This window comes from Heterocephalus glaber, unplaced genomic scaffold (genome assembly GCF_053883595.1).
Source record: "Heterocephalus glaber isolate CG9 unplaced genomic scaffold, H.glaber_assembly_v1.0 deba00001555, whole genome shotgun sequence".
NCBI lineage: Eukaryota > Metazoa > Chordata > Mammalia > Rodentia > Bathyergidae > Heterocephalus > Heterocephalus glaber.
In genome coordinates this window covers 16578142-16596477 of record NW_028258346.1, presented here as the reverse complement: position 1 = coordinate 16596477, position 18336 = coordinate 16578142, and the positions used below count along the sequence as shown (strand labels likewise).

Here is an 18336-nt window from a genome sequence, read left to right as displayed (position 1 = left end):
TCAGAATAGCAAAAGCAATTCTAGGTAACAGAGACATGGCAGGGGGTATCACAATCCCCAACCTGCAACTATACTACAAAGCTACTGTGATAAAAACAGCATGGTACTGGCAAAGAAACAGACTTGAGGACCAGTGGAACAGATTAGAAGATGCTGAAACAACACCAGACACACCCAGCCATCTCATCTTCGACAAAGGAGTCAAACACCCTCACTGGAGGAAAGATAGTCTCTTTAATAAATGGTGCTGGAGAAATTGGGCTTCAACTTGCCAAAGATTAAAACTAGACCTGTATCTCTCACCATGCACTAAACTGAAATCAAAATGGATTAAAGATCTGAATATTAAAATAGAAACTCTGAACCAGTTGGAACAGAGGTTAGGTAGAACCCTTGAAGATATCGGTGTAGGAAAAGATTTTATGAACAAAACCTCAGTTGCCCATGAACTAGCACAAACAATCAACAAGTGGGATCTCTTTTTATGAAAAAGCTTCTGCACAACAAGAGAAACCAGTGTGAAGAGTCAACCCACAATGTGGGAAAATTTTTCACCTCTTGTTCCTCAGATAAAGGTCTACTCTCTAGAATCTATAAAGAACTTAAAAAAATCAGACTTCCCAAATTTAAAGACCCACTCCAAAAACGGACATCCGAAATGAACAGACATTTCTCAGACAATGAAGTAGAAATGGCAAATAAACATATGAAAAAATGTTCAACATCACTGGTATTCAAGAGATGCTAATGCAAACAACGCTGAGATTCCACCTCACTTCAGAAAGAATGGCTGCTATCATGAAATCAATAACAAATGCTGCCGGGGCTGTGGGGAAAGGGGAACCCTGCTCCACTGCTGGTGGGAATGTAGGCTGGTGCAACCACTGTTGAAATCAGTATGGAGATACCTCAAAGAACTAGGACTGGAAGTCCCATTTGACCCAGCTCTTCCCCTGCTGGGTATCTTCCCCAAAGAATTAAAAGAATCATACCACAGCGATATATGTGCACCCATGTTCATAGCAGTGCAATTTGTGATAGCTAAAACTTGGAAACAGCCCAAATGCCCATCAACTGGAGACTGGATAAAGAAAATGTGGCTTTTTTATAAAATGGAGTACTACTCAGCTATAAAAAATGAGAAATTAGAGACATTTATAGTTAAGTGGATGCATATTGAAACAATACTCTTAAGTGAAATAAATAGGACACACATGTGTAAATACTGAATAGTTTCTCTAGTGAGAGAAACTGAAAGCGTAAATAAGGATTGAAAGGTATAAGAGATAATGTGAAATAGGAAGAAAAGGGGCAAAGGGGAAGGGGAAGTGGGTGGGAGGGGTAGGGGTAGGGGAAAGGAAAGAAGGGAATGGAATTAATATGAGAAAATGAATAAATGGAAACAAAGTCTTTGTCAATAGGGAGGGATGGAGGGGTTGAAGGGAGGGCAGAGGAAGGGGGAAAAATAAGAACCAAGAGAGATAATGTAAAGGTGCAAATTTCCAATGATGAAAGTCATTATATTGTACACTTAAAATGTACCAAGATAATACAATTTTTTTAAAAAGACTGGTGTCTAGAACAAATAAATTCTTAAAACTCAACAGTAAAAAAGTAAAGAATCAACGAAAAATTGGCAAAAGACGTAAGACAGAAATGTCAGGGAGGAGAGTATACAATGTCAAATAAGCATATGAAAGACATTCAGCATCACTAGGGATAAGAAACATGCAGCCTAAGACCACAATGACATGTCACTACACACCTATCGGAATGGCTAAAATAAAAAGTAGTGAGCACTAAATCCTAGTCAAGATGAAGAGAAACTAGGCCACTCACACTTAGCTGGTAGGAATGTAAAATGGGACAGCCACCTTAGAAAGTTACCATAACACTAAACACATTTACTATATAACGCAGCCTTTGCAGGCTTGGGTACTAATCTCGGAGAAAGCAAAATTATGTTCACACATTAGTATAGACATATGTACTCCACTTTAATTCATAATAGAAAATATTAGACATGGGCTAGATGTCTCTCTCAGGTGAATCGGTAAATGGCCTGTAGCACATCGAAGCCATGGAATACTCACTGCCTGGCAATAAAAAGGAGCAAATGGACCAGGCAAGGACCTGGCTAAATCTTCATAGAATTATGCCACGTGAAAAGTCAGTACCAAAGGTTACATATTGCATAATTCCATTGACATGACATTTTTTTCAGTGATAAAACTTAGGAATGAGGAACAGATTAATGGTTTCTTCTTTCTCAGTGTTTATTGTCCATGCTTGCAGTACATAATGATCAAGCACATTCATCGTGGGAGATTTGTACATGTAAATAACATCTCAATTAGCTTTGTTTTCTCCTTTTCCTCTCCTCTCCCTCCAACCCTTCTTCCCCCCCAATTACAAAAGCTCAATTTCCACTTTTTCCTTCAATTCTTCTTTTTCTTAATACCCCTTTCCCTTCCTTCCCTCTTCTCCCCCATTTCTTGTTCCCATTCCAATCTGAACAAGTTCTTCCTGCTTCCTAATATCTCTCCTCCGTTTTGCTCCTCATTTATACTTTGAGTTTCTCACACAAGAGAAATAATGTGATATTTAAATTTCTGCATCTGATTTATTTCACTTAATGGCCTAGAGGTGTATCCATTACCTAAAAATGTCTAAAGTTTGTCTTTCTCTGCGGTAGGATAGTACTTCATTGCATAAAAATACCACATTTTCTTTATCCATTCATCTGATGATGAGCACACAGGTTGTTTCTAAGATCTAGCTATTATAAATTGTGCTGTTATAGACATGGGTATGTGTGTATTATTGTGGTATGTTGACTTTAACTCTTTTGGGGAGATACATACAAGGGGAATAGCTGAGCCAAACGGAACCTCTAGTTTTAGCTTTTTGAGAAATCTCCATACTGATTTCCACAGTGGTTTCTTAGGGTTGGGGTGAGAATGAGAAGGTGGAAGAAAGTGGGTATTAGCACACAAAGAGTCCTTGGAGAGATAAAACTCTTCAGTCTCTTAACTATGGTGGTGAGTACAGGAGGCTATTCACATGACAAAGTTATACGGGATTAAGCACACACACATGAATGGCAATAAAATTGGGGAAATCTGACTAAGTTCCGTGAATTTTATCCATGTCAATATCCTGGTTGCGATCATAGATTTTACAAGATATTACCATCACGGAAAGCTGGGTGAAGAGTCCATAGATTTTCTCTGTGTCACTTCTCACAACTGTGTACATCTATCATCTCATTAAATATCTCAATTTAAAGGCTACTGGACACACAAAGATACCTTCTTGGAAAAGGAAAGAAATGTACCAAAGTGTGTTTAAAGGAAAAAGAGAAAAAAGACTCCTCAGTCCCTGTTTACACATATAAAGTCTAATGAGATTTAAATAATGTTACTTGACATACTTTCATACTTATTTCTGTGTCCTTTGAGCACTGCCTTTTGCCTTATTTTTCTGTAAGCCTCTTTATGGCAGAATCACATTTGGACTGCTCAATACTTTAGCTCTAGGTCTTGATATCTAATATTACATGATCAAATATTATTCAATCAGTTAATAAAGGAAGTTTCAAGAGATGATGTTAAAGAAATAGAACATTACAATAGTGAATACCCCAAGCAGTCGTAATATCAAAGAAAGTGCCTGGACAAGAGTGAAGCATGGACAAGTGTCACGCTGGCCAGGATTCACAACCCTCTGCCACTGTTCCTAACCAGGTGAGTTACACGATCGTCGAAACCTCGATTTCCTCATCTATGTCAGGAGTTCTACCATTTACTGAAGATATGATAGCAGCTTGCCACATTCTCTTGGAAAATAAATAATTTGAATGGAACACAGTTCAGTCGATTTTCTGAAGCCAGTATTACTCCAGTAAAAAAAATAAGATTCGGGCATAATAAGAAAGGGAAACACAAGCCAGTATTTCTCAGATATATACATACAAAAATCCTCAACAAAATATTAACAAATATAATATAGCCTTATATAAACATAATTACACCATGACCAAGCATACATAGGCAAGGCTGGTTTACACACATTCAAAAATTAGGTGAACCTGGGGTTCATCTCAGTGACACCATGCCTGCCTCACAAGCACAAGGTCCTGAGTTCGATTGCTGGTACCAAAAAAAAGAATCGGTCATGGCCATCCACCACCACAACAGGCAAAGGTAGAAGAATCACATAATCATATCACTGTATGCAAATACACATCTGGCAGTCTGACAACCATTCACTTGTTTGAGGAAGGCAAAATGTAATAAAGTGCAAAATAAAGGAGGGGTAGAAGGAAACAGGGTGATAAATCTTCTGCAAATGGGAAGGGATCCAAGAGACCAAGGGCAAGGAGAAGGGGGAAGGGGAAGGAGAAGGAAAAGACTTTAAGATGTGTTACATGAATGTGCCAAATACCCACAATGAATGTGAACTATATATGTCATTAACGTGAACTAATAATAATAGTAGTAACAATAACGAAAATGGGGAAAGGCCATCTAGAGATGGAGGGAGGGAAGTGGGTGAGAAGGATAATGGGAAAAGAAAGAACCCAGATGTGTTATGTGCATGAACCTACTTCTTTAGATGAAAGTTTTTTCATTTATTCCAAACATGTACTAATAAAAGAAAATTTTAAATTGTAAATTAGAAAAACTTTTACTTTAGTGCCAAAAAATAAAATATGTAATTAAAAGGATTAGAAAAACATTTTCTCATCTTGAAAAAGACCTAATCTACAAATCTATGAAAATATCTATATAAATTGACATATTATATATACATAAAGCTACTTCTTAAATCTATATATCTACAAAAATTCCTATAGCACACATAATCCCTCACACTGAGAATGAGACATTTTCCTTCTAAGTTGATCAAGAAAGGGACGCTACCTTCTTTTATCAACCCTGTTTTACATCATAGAAGTCCTAACTGGTGCCGTCCCATGAAGGAAACTAAAAGGGTACAGATTTTAAAGGAAGAATTAAAATTGTCTCTATTCTCACTGACCTGATTGTCTATTTATAGAACCACAAATAAGTCTCAAAAAGACTTCTAGAACTAATAAGTAAATTTAGCAGGGCCAGGGGATATAAGGTGAATGTATAAAATTGCTTTTCCATATTTCACCAGGCAACAATTTGAATCTAAACATTACTTTTAATTAAAATTTGAAGTGCTATTTACTACAGCACAAAAAAATGAAATACTTAGCTGTAAACTTAATAAAACATTAAGGTCTATATGTGGAAAACTAGAAGATAAATTTTTAGAATATATGAATGTGCTAGGTTATTTCACTCTTCTGAAGATGATGAATTTATTTTTCTATCCCCTTTTCTCTTTGGTTCATATGATCAGTTCATCTTTCTATGAAACTCTTCAAGAAATTGCAGCTGATTCAGTAGAATCCACTGTTCCTGCTCTGAGTCCTGTTGAACCAGGGTCTATGTGGCTTATGGCACAAAAACATTGAAAAGCATTTTGCTGTGTACATAGAGTCTATGATTCGATGATTGGATTGTCCCATAAAGACAAAAATATTTTATTTAATAATACAACAAAGTTTTTAATATATTTTTATCTTAATATACAAAGATTTTCTTTTAAATTATTTTTAAATTGAAAGAATGTATTATATTTATGGTATCTACCATAGGTTCTGAAATATATATTCACTGTGTAGTGGCTAAATCAAACTAATTGCAAATGCATTATTTTACATACTTATCCATTATTTGGGTGAGAATAGTTAAAATCTGCACTGCTCTTAGGATACAACACATTGTTATCAGCTGTCCTCACCATGTTCCACAGCAGATTTTTTGAACTCACTCCTTCCATCTAACAGAAATTTTGCACCCTTTGACAGACGTCTCCCCAGTCCTGCTCCCACGTCCACTTCCATGACTGTTAACTGTCACTCCGCTCTGCTTCCTCGAGTTTGACATTTTCAGAGTCCACAGAGAAATGAGATGGTGTGGTACTTGTCTCTCTGTGCCTGGCTTATTTCACTTAACATAAGGTCATCCAATTCCTTCCACGTTCCTGCAAATGCCCGGGTTTTCTTCTCTGTGGAAGCCAGACCATATTCCACTGTGCACACATGGGCCCATTTTCTTTACCTGTCTCTTGATGAACACAGGTTGATTCTCCAACTTGCGTATCATGATTAGTGCTGCAATGGATGTGTGTGTGCAGTTGCCTCCTTGCCATACCGATTCCATTTCTTTCGGATATACTGTAGAGCTAGCACTGGATCATATGCTAGGTCTATGTTTAAGTTTTTTTGAGAAACCTTCATGCTTTCATTAATGGCTGCACTAATTGATGCATCAATGGCTGCATTAATTGCACTAATTGCAGTCCTGCTACAAACCTATAAAGGTTCTCTTCTCTCCACATCTTCAACATGAGATTGCAAGTGCTATAATGAAGCTGTAAGTGCAATTACACAGAAGTACAGCTTTCTGTGGAAAGACAGAAAAAGATGAAAATAAATGAGATATTCCATGTTTGTGGATTGGAAACTCAGTATTAGAAAGATGGCAATACTTCATAAATCAATCCATAGATTTAATGAAATTCATGTCAAAATCTAAGCAATATTGAAGATATTGACAAACTGATGCTGTTTTATATGGACGTATAAAAGACCTAGACTAGCCAACACAATATTGAAGAACAATGCTGAAAAGCTCACATGATATGATTTTCAGATTTACTCTAAAACTAGAATAATAAAAGAAATATGGTATTGACTAAAGAATAGACTCGGGTCAATGGAACAAAATACTTCAGAAATAGAGTCACACAAATATAGTCAACTGATATTGGAAAATGAAACACAGGTAATACTATGGAGGAAAATAGGGTCTTCAAAAAATAGTGCTAGAGAAATTAGGTGTCTATGTGCCCAAAACATATAAAAAAGAAACTAGGGATTAACTTTATACCTTTCATAAAAATTAACTTAAAATGGATTGTACATACCTACATGTTACATATAAAATACAAAACTATAAAACTGCCAGAAAACAGCAAAGCTGTGAAGCAATGTGAACTTGTGTTTAATGGTGAGTTTCTAGTTGTAAAATCATCTAATCATTGTCCGTGAAAGAAAATATTCATGAGATGGACTTTATTAAAACCAAAAGCTTTCATTCTGTGGGAGACATTAAAAATAAATAGATTAGTGTTGTATGAATTTCCCAGACACAGAAGAAATACCTGCCTCTGGATTGAGAGGGTACTGACAGTCCAAAGAATGCCTTGGATGAGTCCAGTTTGTGAGTAAATGAGTTTATTAGAGGTGACTCAGAAAATAATGACTTTTAGGCTCCGAAATGCTGACCGTCCCCACTTTATAAGCTACTAGTACTCTAGGGTTCTGAGTAAAACAGCATGAACAGGATCAAAGCCAAGAAGGGTTTTTAGGAAAAGCTGTGTGTACTCAGCTCCCCTTCCATCTTCAGCAGGAAACCCCAGCAGTCTCCGAAGCCGCTGTCTACCCACCATGACGGGCAACCTCAGGCTACCGTGTGGGACACAGCATCTGCACCGGTGGGGACCCCTGAATAGCTAAACAGGGTGACACTGTGAGGTGGAAATCCTTTGTCTCGGGTTCAGAGGGCAATTACCACTACCAGATGTAGGGACCATACCTCCTAAGCTCCTTGTATCCAAAATATATTTTTTAAAAAAAAGCTTAAACTTCAGCAAAAAGAAAAAAAACAACTTAAAAAAAGGGCAAAAGATTTGAACAGCCATCTCACCAAAGAAAATATACAGAAGACACATAAAGATTTGAAAAGAGCCTCAGTATCATTTTATTAGGGAATCACAAATTGAGACCCTTGTAACATTACAGTGAGCAACCTGACAAACATTATTTTAGCTGGGTAATGAATATCAACATCAACAGGAATGTCATACTGATAGTATGTACTCTTAGCCCAGTCTAATCAAGAGAAAAATATCACATAAATCCAAGATGAAAGGAGGTCTACAAAATACCTCACAGGTTCTTCTCAAAACGGTCCAGGTTATCAAAAATGAGGAGTCTGAGAAACTGTCACATCCAAGGGGAAGCTGAAGAGACACGACAACTAGGTGACATGCTGAACACTGGATAGGATCTTAGAACAGAAAAGCTAAAGGAAACCTAAGAAAATCTGGATAAAGTATTGGCTTTAGCAAACAATAGTTACAGCAAATATACCACATGATGTTAATGTGAGGGAATTGGGTGATGGGCATATGAGAATTCTCTGTACTGTCTTTTCAATTTTCCTGTAAATTTAAAACTATTCTTTTAAAATGAAGTCTCAGTTTACAGGATGAAAAAGTTCTGAATTCTGTTTTACAACAATGTGAACATACTGAACACTACTGAATTGTAAATTTTAAAATGGTAAATTTTATGGTTTTATACCACATTTAAAATTTTGAGCTTATTTTTAGAAGTCAGCATATAATTATTGTAGCTTGTAATCAACAGAATTCTTAATGACTATAGAGTCTGGGCCAAGCATTTCACAAAAATTCTCCAGTTGAATCCTTACAACCCCATCGGGTGGGTAGCATTACTTTGTTTCCCACTTACAGGAGGTGAGAAAGACTTGAAGTCAATTGCTGTGGTCACATTCATTGCTGGGTTCCAATTCCCAGAGCAACATGGCCACAAATCCACGTTCACAGCTACTTGGTTATATTTGTAACTATCACTTGCAGTCCTTCACAGCTCCAAGGAATGAAAACAAACAAACAAACAAAGTTAGAAAAACATAGAGGTAAACGGGATAAATGCTAAGCTAGTAGAGCAGCCAGCCACTTAGCGAAGAGGCCTGGCCCATCCTTAGCCACAGTAGCATTTCACCAGCTTATAGGTTGCTGATCCCTTTACAATCCGTCCTGGTGCTGTTATGTCACTTACACTCCCCATCTGGATCATTCGTATTCATCATACAAAAACCAGAAGGGAAACTTGCTATACCCTGAGGACCAAAAAATCCTGACGGTAATACCTTTAAACAAATGTTGCATTCCTGGGAAAATTAGGCTTCACAAGCTTCACCATGTTACTCTTTTAAAAGGAGAGTCCTTGAACAAAGGCAAGTAGTACCCTAAGCACTGGATTGACCCTCATTTCCTTAAACAAAGGAAGTTGCAAGTAGTTACCTGTCTAAGAAGCCCCTGCACAGGGCAGGCATGAGCTGGATGGAAGGAAAAGCAATTTTCACTTCGTGAAACCTCACATTTCTTTTCTGGCACTGAAAAAAGGCAGAAAGTTCCTATGAGGTTAAACTGGATAGTTTCTTGGAAGTAAGGGCTGGAAACACTTGAGGAAAAATATTTCAAATTCTGTCTGATCTAAAAAAAAGCATGAATTCTTACTTTTAATATGGAAAATCATAAATAGCCAGAATAGGTCCCCATTTGGATAAGGCAGGCCATGTGAACAGAATATGGAAAATGCATAAATAATTTGAGTAGGAAAAAAATGAACATATTTTCTATTAGAAAGAGCAAAAAAAAAAGTTAAGCCAGGGTTCAAACTCATTGGCTTTTTCCTCAGCCTTAGATTTCACTAATTGCAGTTTCAAGGACTATTAGGTGAAAGGAAAGCATAATCTCAATTACCAGGGTTCAAATTTCAATGCAGTTACGTATGATCCATACCTTACTGCAGTGTTACTGCATCTTCTCCATCGTTGCTCGCACTTTGTCCTCTGGCTTTCCTGGAATTGAGAAAAGCTCATTAAAGTCTCCTTCTGTAGTTGCTGCTTTTTGAAAGATGTTGCTCTGTAATTGGATGAAAAGATGATAATTTCTACACCATCTTTGTGATTTTCTGCCTATACCACTATGAAACATCCTAACCTATTATAAGGTTCTTGGTCTTAATTCTACTTTGCCTATATCAAGACTGTTGATTTTTCAAAATGTGCAACTACCAAAACTTTTTTTCAATTACCTATTCTTTTATGTTTAACTTTTGAAATCATTCAGTTGTAGGTATGTTCCTTTTAAAGAGTGTAGAGCAGGACTTTTTGTTTTAGGGGCAGCTTGATAATCCTTATTTTTCCTTTGTAGTAAGAGAGGTAAGCCTGCTTACTTGTGCTCATGTGACTGATATATTTGGTCTCCGTTCTGTCATCTGTTTTATGATATTTTTTACTGCATATAGAAAGTTGGCCACTATGTGTTACTCTTTTTAGCCTCTTTAATTTTTAAAATACATACTAAAGTATTTGATGGTAAAATGATATAATGTCTGGGATTTACTTTAAAATATTTCAACCATAAAATATGGTGTTTGTGGGGGATAGATAAAATAAATACAGCAAAATGTTGATGGCTACTGAAGCTGATATAGGGGTTCATTATAGTTCTTACTTTTATGTGTGTGCCGAACTTTTCATTTTTAAAACCATGCTGCATTTCAAACAGTTATAAAAAAGAACTTTTTCCATCGGTTATATAAAGTTTGCATGTTTCTTTTATTTGCTTTCACAATAAGCCAAGTTGTATCTCCATGAACATAGACTTGAAATAATTAAAATGTAAGAACATCATAAAAACAAGTGTTAGTCTCTAAATCAAATAAAGACCCTTTCTATTGCCTCAAGCTCTGCAGTAAATTATACATACTGTAAATGAGTGCAGCTTCTTTTAAACTTATAAAAAAACAATTTTGTCTTTGTGAGAGTTTTATAACTATATCCAACAGCCTATAAAAAAGCCTGTCTTGATGTGGTTCCCATGGCGACAGGACATAATATATGTGTCCATTAAATTTGGAAATGTAATGAAGTGTAATAAAAATCTACTTCAGAAAAACACACTTCTCAGCATATTTTTATTAATTAAAATATTACATTGAGCATTTTTCATGTCTACATCCCTGACAGCAAATAAAAGCTTTGCCGCAGATTAACTGTGACTCTTGAGTGCCATCCAGTATTAATTGGTACAAAATAGGAAAGGCATTTCTGCAGAGAAAATATTTTGACTGCTAGCCCAGAGTGATTAATGGGTAAAAAGTTATGCTTCCTGAACTATGCATATACCATTTCAAATGCCACCAGCAATACACATTTTGACACCTGTGTCCATGGGAACAAGAACAGACATGAGAGTGGATGTTCTAACACTTGGGAAAGAGGAGAAGCCCCTAACTGGTAATCCCTCACCCAGACATGCCAAGGGTGTGTGGCCATTTCTGGCCATCGAGGAGGCATGCCATCATAATAGCAGTTTAAGGAAGCCCTATAAAAGCCAGGCTCAGTGGTGCACACTATAAATCCAGCACCCTGAGTGGCTGAAGCAAGAAGATCATGAGTTCATGTCTTGCCTGGGCCACTTAGCAGACACTGTCTCAAAACTAACAAAAGAAAAATTTAAGGGGCTAGGAATTTCGCTCAGTGGTTGAGTATACCTGGGTTAGATCCCCAGTATCACAAAAAAAGCCCACTATTAGTCAGTTTTCCTGTCTCTGGGACACAATAGCCAACACTACAACTCAAAGGAGGAGAGGTTTCATTTGGCTCATGGTAAGGGGATTGGCTTCATGATCGGCTGCCTCCAGGAGCATCATGCTGGAAGGGAGTGAGGGAGGAGGCTGTTCTCTTGGGAGCCAGGAAGCAGAGAGAAGAGCCAGGCGGGGAGACACACCCTCCCAGGTCGTGTTACCAGGAGCCACTCCATACAGGCCCCATGGCCTAGCAGGGCATCCAGCATGAGCTCAGCCATGGATCAACGCACTGGTGACATCGCCACCCCCGTGATCTGATCGCCTCCCGACACCCCTGCCTCTGAACACGTGAGGCTTTGGACAGACACTCCAGGTCTAAACCATAACAAGCCCTATATAAATTCAAGGGAATCAACAAAAGCAAAGCTACAAAAGCCATCTCTGTATACCACCAGAAAACAGAAGTTGCACAAAAAGGAGATGTGAAGGGGAGGGAGGACCAAGGGTAATACTCCAGATAACTCTCGCGACTGACTTGCAGTGATTAAAATTCTAAGCAGAACAGAGGGAAGGGTTATCCTCATGACAATGAAAGTCATCTTCACAGGAGAAGGAAATTCAAATCCCTCTGTCTGAGCTTCTCTCCACATCTGTCCTCTCAAATGAACAATATCTGCCTGACTTTGACATATTTAAAATCACATGGAAAGCAAAGGTGGGAAAAGGGTACACAGCTTCTGTCTAAACCCTCAAAGAAAGAAGAACATGAATTGCTTCTCATAAAATAATCCGAGCACTGTTTGCCTTTTGCTGTCCTTTGCTGGACCACCTTGTAGCAGCTCCCGGAGTCTTCACCATCCTGGTGCTATTCTGTGAAGAACTCACTGATTAAACCACCCAGAGCATTTACTCGGTTAGAAGATTAATGAGGTGGGCTCCCTAGATCATAAACTCTCACCCCCAAGTGCTTTTAAAATACTTTAACAGGATTCCCATTTCTTAACCACACCTTGCAATCCTATTCATTATTTTTTGGAATTATGGAAAATATCTAAAATGCCACTGCCCCTACTTACATAGTGCCATACTGAAAAATGAAAGGAAATACTTGGGCAGGATATTTATACCAGACCTTCTTTGAGGGCACAATAGCAGTATTATATTAAAACTCAATGGTACAGATTTGCCTTGCCGTCACTCTGGAAAACCAACTGATGGCAATCCACAAATATTTGGTAGTTCCCAAATCAAAAATTTTCCCCCTACTGGATCAGGAGGCTTTTTGGAAGTAACTCCAGGATTGCACATATTTCAAGGTTTAAAAGAGAAAGCAAAAGAAGTGAGGAAACTGAAGACTCCAAATCCAGTAGCTCCTACAGCCACGGAGCTCAGCCCTTGCTAGCAACTCTGTCATACGGTGAGGCCAGGTGTAGAGCACACTTGTCTCCCTACCCTAGTGGAGTGTGTCTCTACCAGCGTGCATCAGCACTCTCAGAGTGGGAACTCCAGCTCGGCTTCCTTGAGCTCCAGTGCGTATACTCCAGCTTCTGTCTGTTCTGGGTTTCTAGAGGGCTCCCCTAGACCCTGATGTACTTAGCAGTATATCTTTGGTGGTAACTTTGTCTGTGTCCATCTGCCCACTAGCCTGAGAGAGCTTTGATGGAGGAAAATGAGTCTTACCATGTGGGGCATTCCACTTTTCACAAATATTTAACACAAAAACGTTTATTTACATAAATACAGAAAGTCTTAGTGATCTATTGTAAGCACATGCAGATCGATTCTGTCAAATGCATAATGGCATACTTCATCCCTTGCACCTCAAGACCATGTTATCTGAATACCCGATGCATGGGGATGCATTACATTTTTCTCTATATTCTTCAACCGTCTGAAATACTGCTGAATTGTTAAGCATGAGAATGGAAAAAGGGAAAACACATATACATACCTCTACCTATCTGGACCTATTTATTTATTCACGGTGTACTTTTGGAGCACTCGTGAAGTACAATAGCAGGCTTGGTCCTAAGCAGGGACAAGGGGAAGTGAACAAAATAGAACGTTTTGTACCCAGAACTTTGGACCCAAGATGATAAGCTCCTAAATAAACAAAGGTACCACGCAGTCTTGGGTTGTCTTGTCATGGGTGCTTGTAAAGGAAATACTCATATGAAGTCATGGAATGGCTGGAAGGAGGGATGGGTGACAGGAAAGTTCCCCAGGAGGGGTAATTTGATCAGTGTGGATTCGGGCCAGTGAAGAAGGGACGAAAGGTATCCAAGGAGGCAGAGCAGGGGAAAGATCACGGCAGAGGGAGTAGGCTGCCCAGGAAGTGGAGATTATATTCAAACCTTTGAGCACTCGTAGAACCCTTATTAGCAAAGAAATGACAAAAATATCTCTTAGGAAGGACCACTCTGGCTATGGGTAGACAATGGAATATGCTGTACCAGGCGATCAAGTGGAGGACTCTTAGGAAGGTTGTGCTACGTTTACCCCAGTGGGTCTCACTCAGGAGTGGTTTTGACAGATTCTAAGGCCCTATTCTCAGGCAAAATATGGACATGTTTTTGGTGGTCATAACTGGGGGAGAGGGGTGCTACTGGCATCCAGGGGGCACAGAGCACAGATGCTGTCTAACATCCTACAGTGCCCATCTGTGCAGACCTGATGAGAAAACCTGACAGACTCTATAGGGATCTCCTCTTTGACTTCTTGGTGTCATGATACGAGCAATAGGAGGAAAAAAAGAGTTACATAAATTCTAAGATGGTGTGTTTATGGGAAGCCAACGTGCACACTATGGAAATAAAAGGGCAAACAGGAGAAAACTGTAAAACTACGCTACAGTCCCTCCAAACATGGAGTCGCCTACCAATGTCACCTTTTGTCCCAAGAGCAAAGACATTTTGCGCTAGAGACCAATTGAATTCCCTTTAATATTATATTACAGGCTCAACAGGGCAACCCTCAGAAATGAAGAATGCACAGCTATTTATTAGTTTCCTCTAATTAAGCAGCATTTCACTTAGATTACATTATATTAGTACCTAGAAATCCCTGAGGAAGGCATGTCTTGTCTTTGGAAGCATCTTCCTTTCTATAACTTGATAATTTCTCTTCAGAAATGTGAATCTGTTCTCTGTAACAACACCTGGACCGTTTATATTAAGATGTCTACAAAGTGCTGTTATTTCACAGTGGACAGTGTTACAGGCTGGTATAGGGTAAGCTGGGGTTTTCAATGATGAGACTGACGTGTCAGGGCCCTTACCCCAAAAAACTTCTTATGTTCAATCTCACAGAAGATTTCCCACTCAAAGGCACACCCTGGAATGCTATTATCATGCTTTGAAAGACACTGGACATTCACCAAACATCCACCATGCTTAATGTACCTCAACTAAACGTGCACACCTGAACTGAATGTGTTACCAAGAAAAGCAAGGAGCAAGCTGCCATTTTGAAAACCTCAGAACTTTTGCCAGGAGGTTAAAATAGATCTTAGATCTTCAAAGGAAAACAAATCCCAAAGATGAGCTTTTAGAGGGTTTCTTTAAAGGCTATATTTTCTGAATGTTCGCACACAGTGAGAATCAATAACAATCAATGGAAAAACAAAGACTGCATATTTCTAAAAGAATGCAAATGTTCAGCCCACTAGAATAAAATACATTCTAATAGGAGGCAATGTACATGTGACAAATAGATTTAAGAATGAAATAAAAGTTAACACCAGTGAGTATGGCAGAATGGGTGCTTTCATACACTAATGGGAACTGGGACTTATCAACTACTACAGCTTCCATGCTGTCTAACCTTCTAACTCACCTTCTCTCCTGTGCATAATCAGAGAAGCTCAGAAAGACTTATGAATGAGATGATTTGTTGTAAAACTAGTGACAATAGTGGAAAAAGGTCATAACAATAGGAAGGGATCGATACAATGAAAGCTATCCTAACCTATGAAATGTTAGTATCATTAAAACTCAAGTTTCCTGGGCCAGGGATTTAGCAAGCGCAAGGACCCAAGTTCGATCCCTGGTACCAAAAAAAAAAAAAAATCAAGTTTCCTGAAAAACATCTAAGATAGTATTTTACTGGTGCATCCCCAGAACATGAAGTACTCCTAGAACATTATATTAAACCCTCAAGAAATATGTATCAAGTGAAAGAATGTAAATACTGAGTCAAAGAGGTTAAAGATCATTTTTCAAACACTATGATTCAAATTCTCTTTTAAATACAGAGAGAGACAGAGACGGGCAGAGCTATGGGCAATAAGCTTATCAATTGATTTTATATATTTATTTCCATCTTCATTTTTCAGCTCTCCTGCAATAAATATTATCAAATCTATTATCAGGAGGGCGCTTTTTAAAAAAATTATTTTATTACTACATTTTAGGTATACAAAATGTTTACATTTGTCACTGGGTACTTGTACCTGTACATGATGTATCTTGGTTCTTATTTTTTTCCCATTATCTGTGCGCCCTTCACCCCCTCCATCCTTCCCTATTTACATAGACTTTGTTTCCATTTTTTTCTTTTCTCATAGTTTTTCCTTTTCCTTCTTTCCTTTCCCCTTCCTTTCCCTCCACCCCTATACCTTTGGACCTTTTCGTATTTCAAATTAACAATTATTCATTTTAATCATTTTCATCCTTATTTACACTCTCAGTTTCTCACACCAGAGAAACTATTCGGTATTTACACATGTGTGGCCTATTTATTTCACTTGAGTATGGCCCCAATATGCATTCATTTAGCTATAAATGGCTCTAGTTTCTCCTTCTTTATGGCTGAGTAGTACTCCATTTTATTTTAAAAAACCCACATCTTCTTTATCCAGTTTCCAGTTGATGGGCACTTGGGCTGTTTCCAAGCTTTAGCTACTACAAACTGTGCCTCTATAAACATAGGTGCACATATATCACTGTGGTATGATTCTTTTAATTCTTTGGGGGAAGATATCCAGCAGAGGAATAGCTAGGTCAAATGGGACCTCTAGCCCTAGTTCTTTGAGCTATCTCCATACTGATTTCCACAGTGGTTGCACCAATCTGCACTCCCACCAACAATGGAGAAGGGTTCCTTTCTCCCCACACCCCCGCTGGCATTTGTTATTGGTTGATTTCATGATAGCAGCCATTCTTTCTGGGGTGAGGTGGAATCTCAGTGTTGTTTTCATCTGCATCTTTCGAATGACCAGTGATGGTGAACATTTTTTCATATATTTATTTGCTGCTTTTACTTCTTTGTCTGAGAAATGTCTGTTCATTTCACATGCCCGTTTTTGAATTGGGTCTTTGAATTTGGGGGGTCTGATTTTTTTCAATTCTTTATATATTCTAGATAGTAGATCTCTGTCTGAAGTACAGCTGCTAAAAAGGTTTTCCCACATTGTATGTTGTCTCTTAGCTCTGCTGGTGATTTCTCTTCCAGTGCAGAAGCCTTTTAATAAGATGAGATCACAGTTGTTGATTCTTTCTGTTAGCTCCCATGCTACTGAGGTTTTGTTCATAAAGTCTTTTCCTATGCCAATGTCTTCAAGAGTTCTACCTAACTTATCTTCCAGCAAGTTTAGTGTTTCTGTCTTAATATTTAGATCTTTAATCCACTTCGATCTTAGTTTAGTGCATGATGATAGGTATGGGTCTAGTTTTAATCTCTGGCAGGTTCAAACCCAGTTTTTCCAACATCATTTATTAAATAGGCTATCTTTCCTCCAATGAAGGTGGTTGGCTCCTTTGTCAAAGATGAGGTGGCTGAGTATGTCTGGAGTTGTTTCTGCATCTTCTAATCTATTCCACTGATCCTCAGGTCTGTTTCTTTGCTAGTACCATACTGTTTTTTTTATTACAGTAGTTTTGTAGTATAGTTTCAATTTGAGGACTGTGATAGCCCCAGCCATGTCTCTGTTGCCTAGAATTGCTTTTGCTATTCTAGGTCTCTTCTGGTTCCAAATGAATTTTTTGATTGTTTTCTCTAATTCTGTGAAGTATATTGTGGAATTTCAATCAGTATTGCATTATGTCTATATAGTAGTTTTGGAAGTGTGGCCATTTTCACTGTATTGGTTCTTCCTACCCAGGAACAAGGGATGTCTTTCCATTTTCTTATATCCTATTCAATCTCCGTTTTCAAAGTGCTGTAGTTTTCAGTGTAGAGGTCTTTGCTTCCTTTGTTAGGTTGAATCCTAGATATTTCATCTTTTTGGATGCTATTGTAAAAGGAATTATTTCCCTAATTTCTCTCTCAATGAGTCTGTTATTTGTGTATAAAAATGCTATTGTTTTTTGAGTGTTGACCTTATACCCAGCTACTCTACTGAATCTGTCGATTAGGTCTAGAAGACTTTTGACCAAGTTTTTGGGTCTTCTATGTAAAGTGTCATATCATCAGCAAATAATGACAGTTTCACTTCTTCCTTTCCTATCTTTATTCCTTTTATTTCTTTCTCTTTTCTAATTGCTGTGGCTAAGGTTTCCAGAACAATATTGAACAGGAGTGGTGATAGTGGGCATCCTTGCCTTGTTCCTGATTTTAGCATGAAAGTTTTCAGTTTTTGACCATTTAGTATGATGTTGGCTGTTGGTTTTTCTTAGGTAGCTTAATCAGGTTGAGATAAAGACCTTCTATTACAATTTTCTGTAGTGTTTTTATCATGAATGGGTGTTGGATTTTGTCAAATGCCTTTTCTGGATCTATTGAGATGATCATATGATTTTTGTCCTCGACTCTGTTAATATAAGGTATTACATTTATTGATTTTCCAATGTTGAACCATCCTTCCTGGGATAAATCTGACTTGGTCAGGG

At 38.1% G+C, this 18336-nt stretch overlaps 1 protein-coding gene across 18 annotated transcripts in view; it reads right to left on the bottom strand.

Annotated features, from left to right (window-relative positions):
• Positions 1 to 1640: 1640 nt before the first annotated feature.
• The window catches only part of LOC101708543 (uncharacterized), a 77479-nt gene continuing 60783 nt past the window's right edge, over positions 1641 to 18336 (bottom strand). For 4 of the 18 annotated variants that reach the window (XR_015442913.1, XR_015442912.1, XM_087190720.1 and 1 more), the window contains one exon: positions 1642 to 9773. The gene's annotated coding sequence lies outside the window, so the exon portion shown is untranslated. Of the gene's footprint in view, positions 9774 to 18336 lie in introns of all 18 variants that reach the window. The other 14 variants (XR_015442910.1, XR_015442909.1, XR_015442908.1 and 11 more) reach the window with 12 other exon arrangements.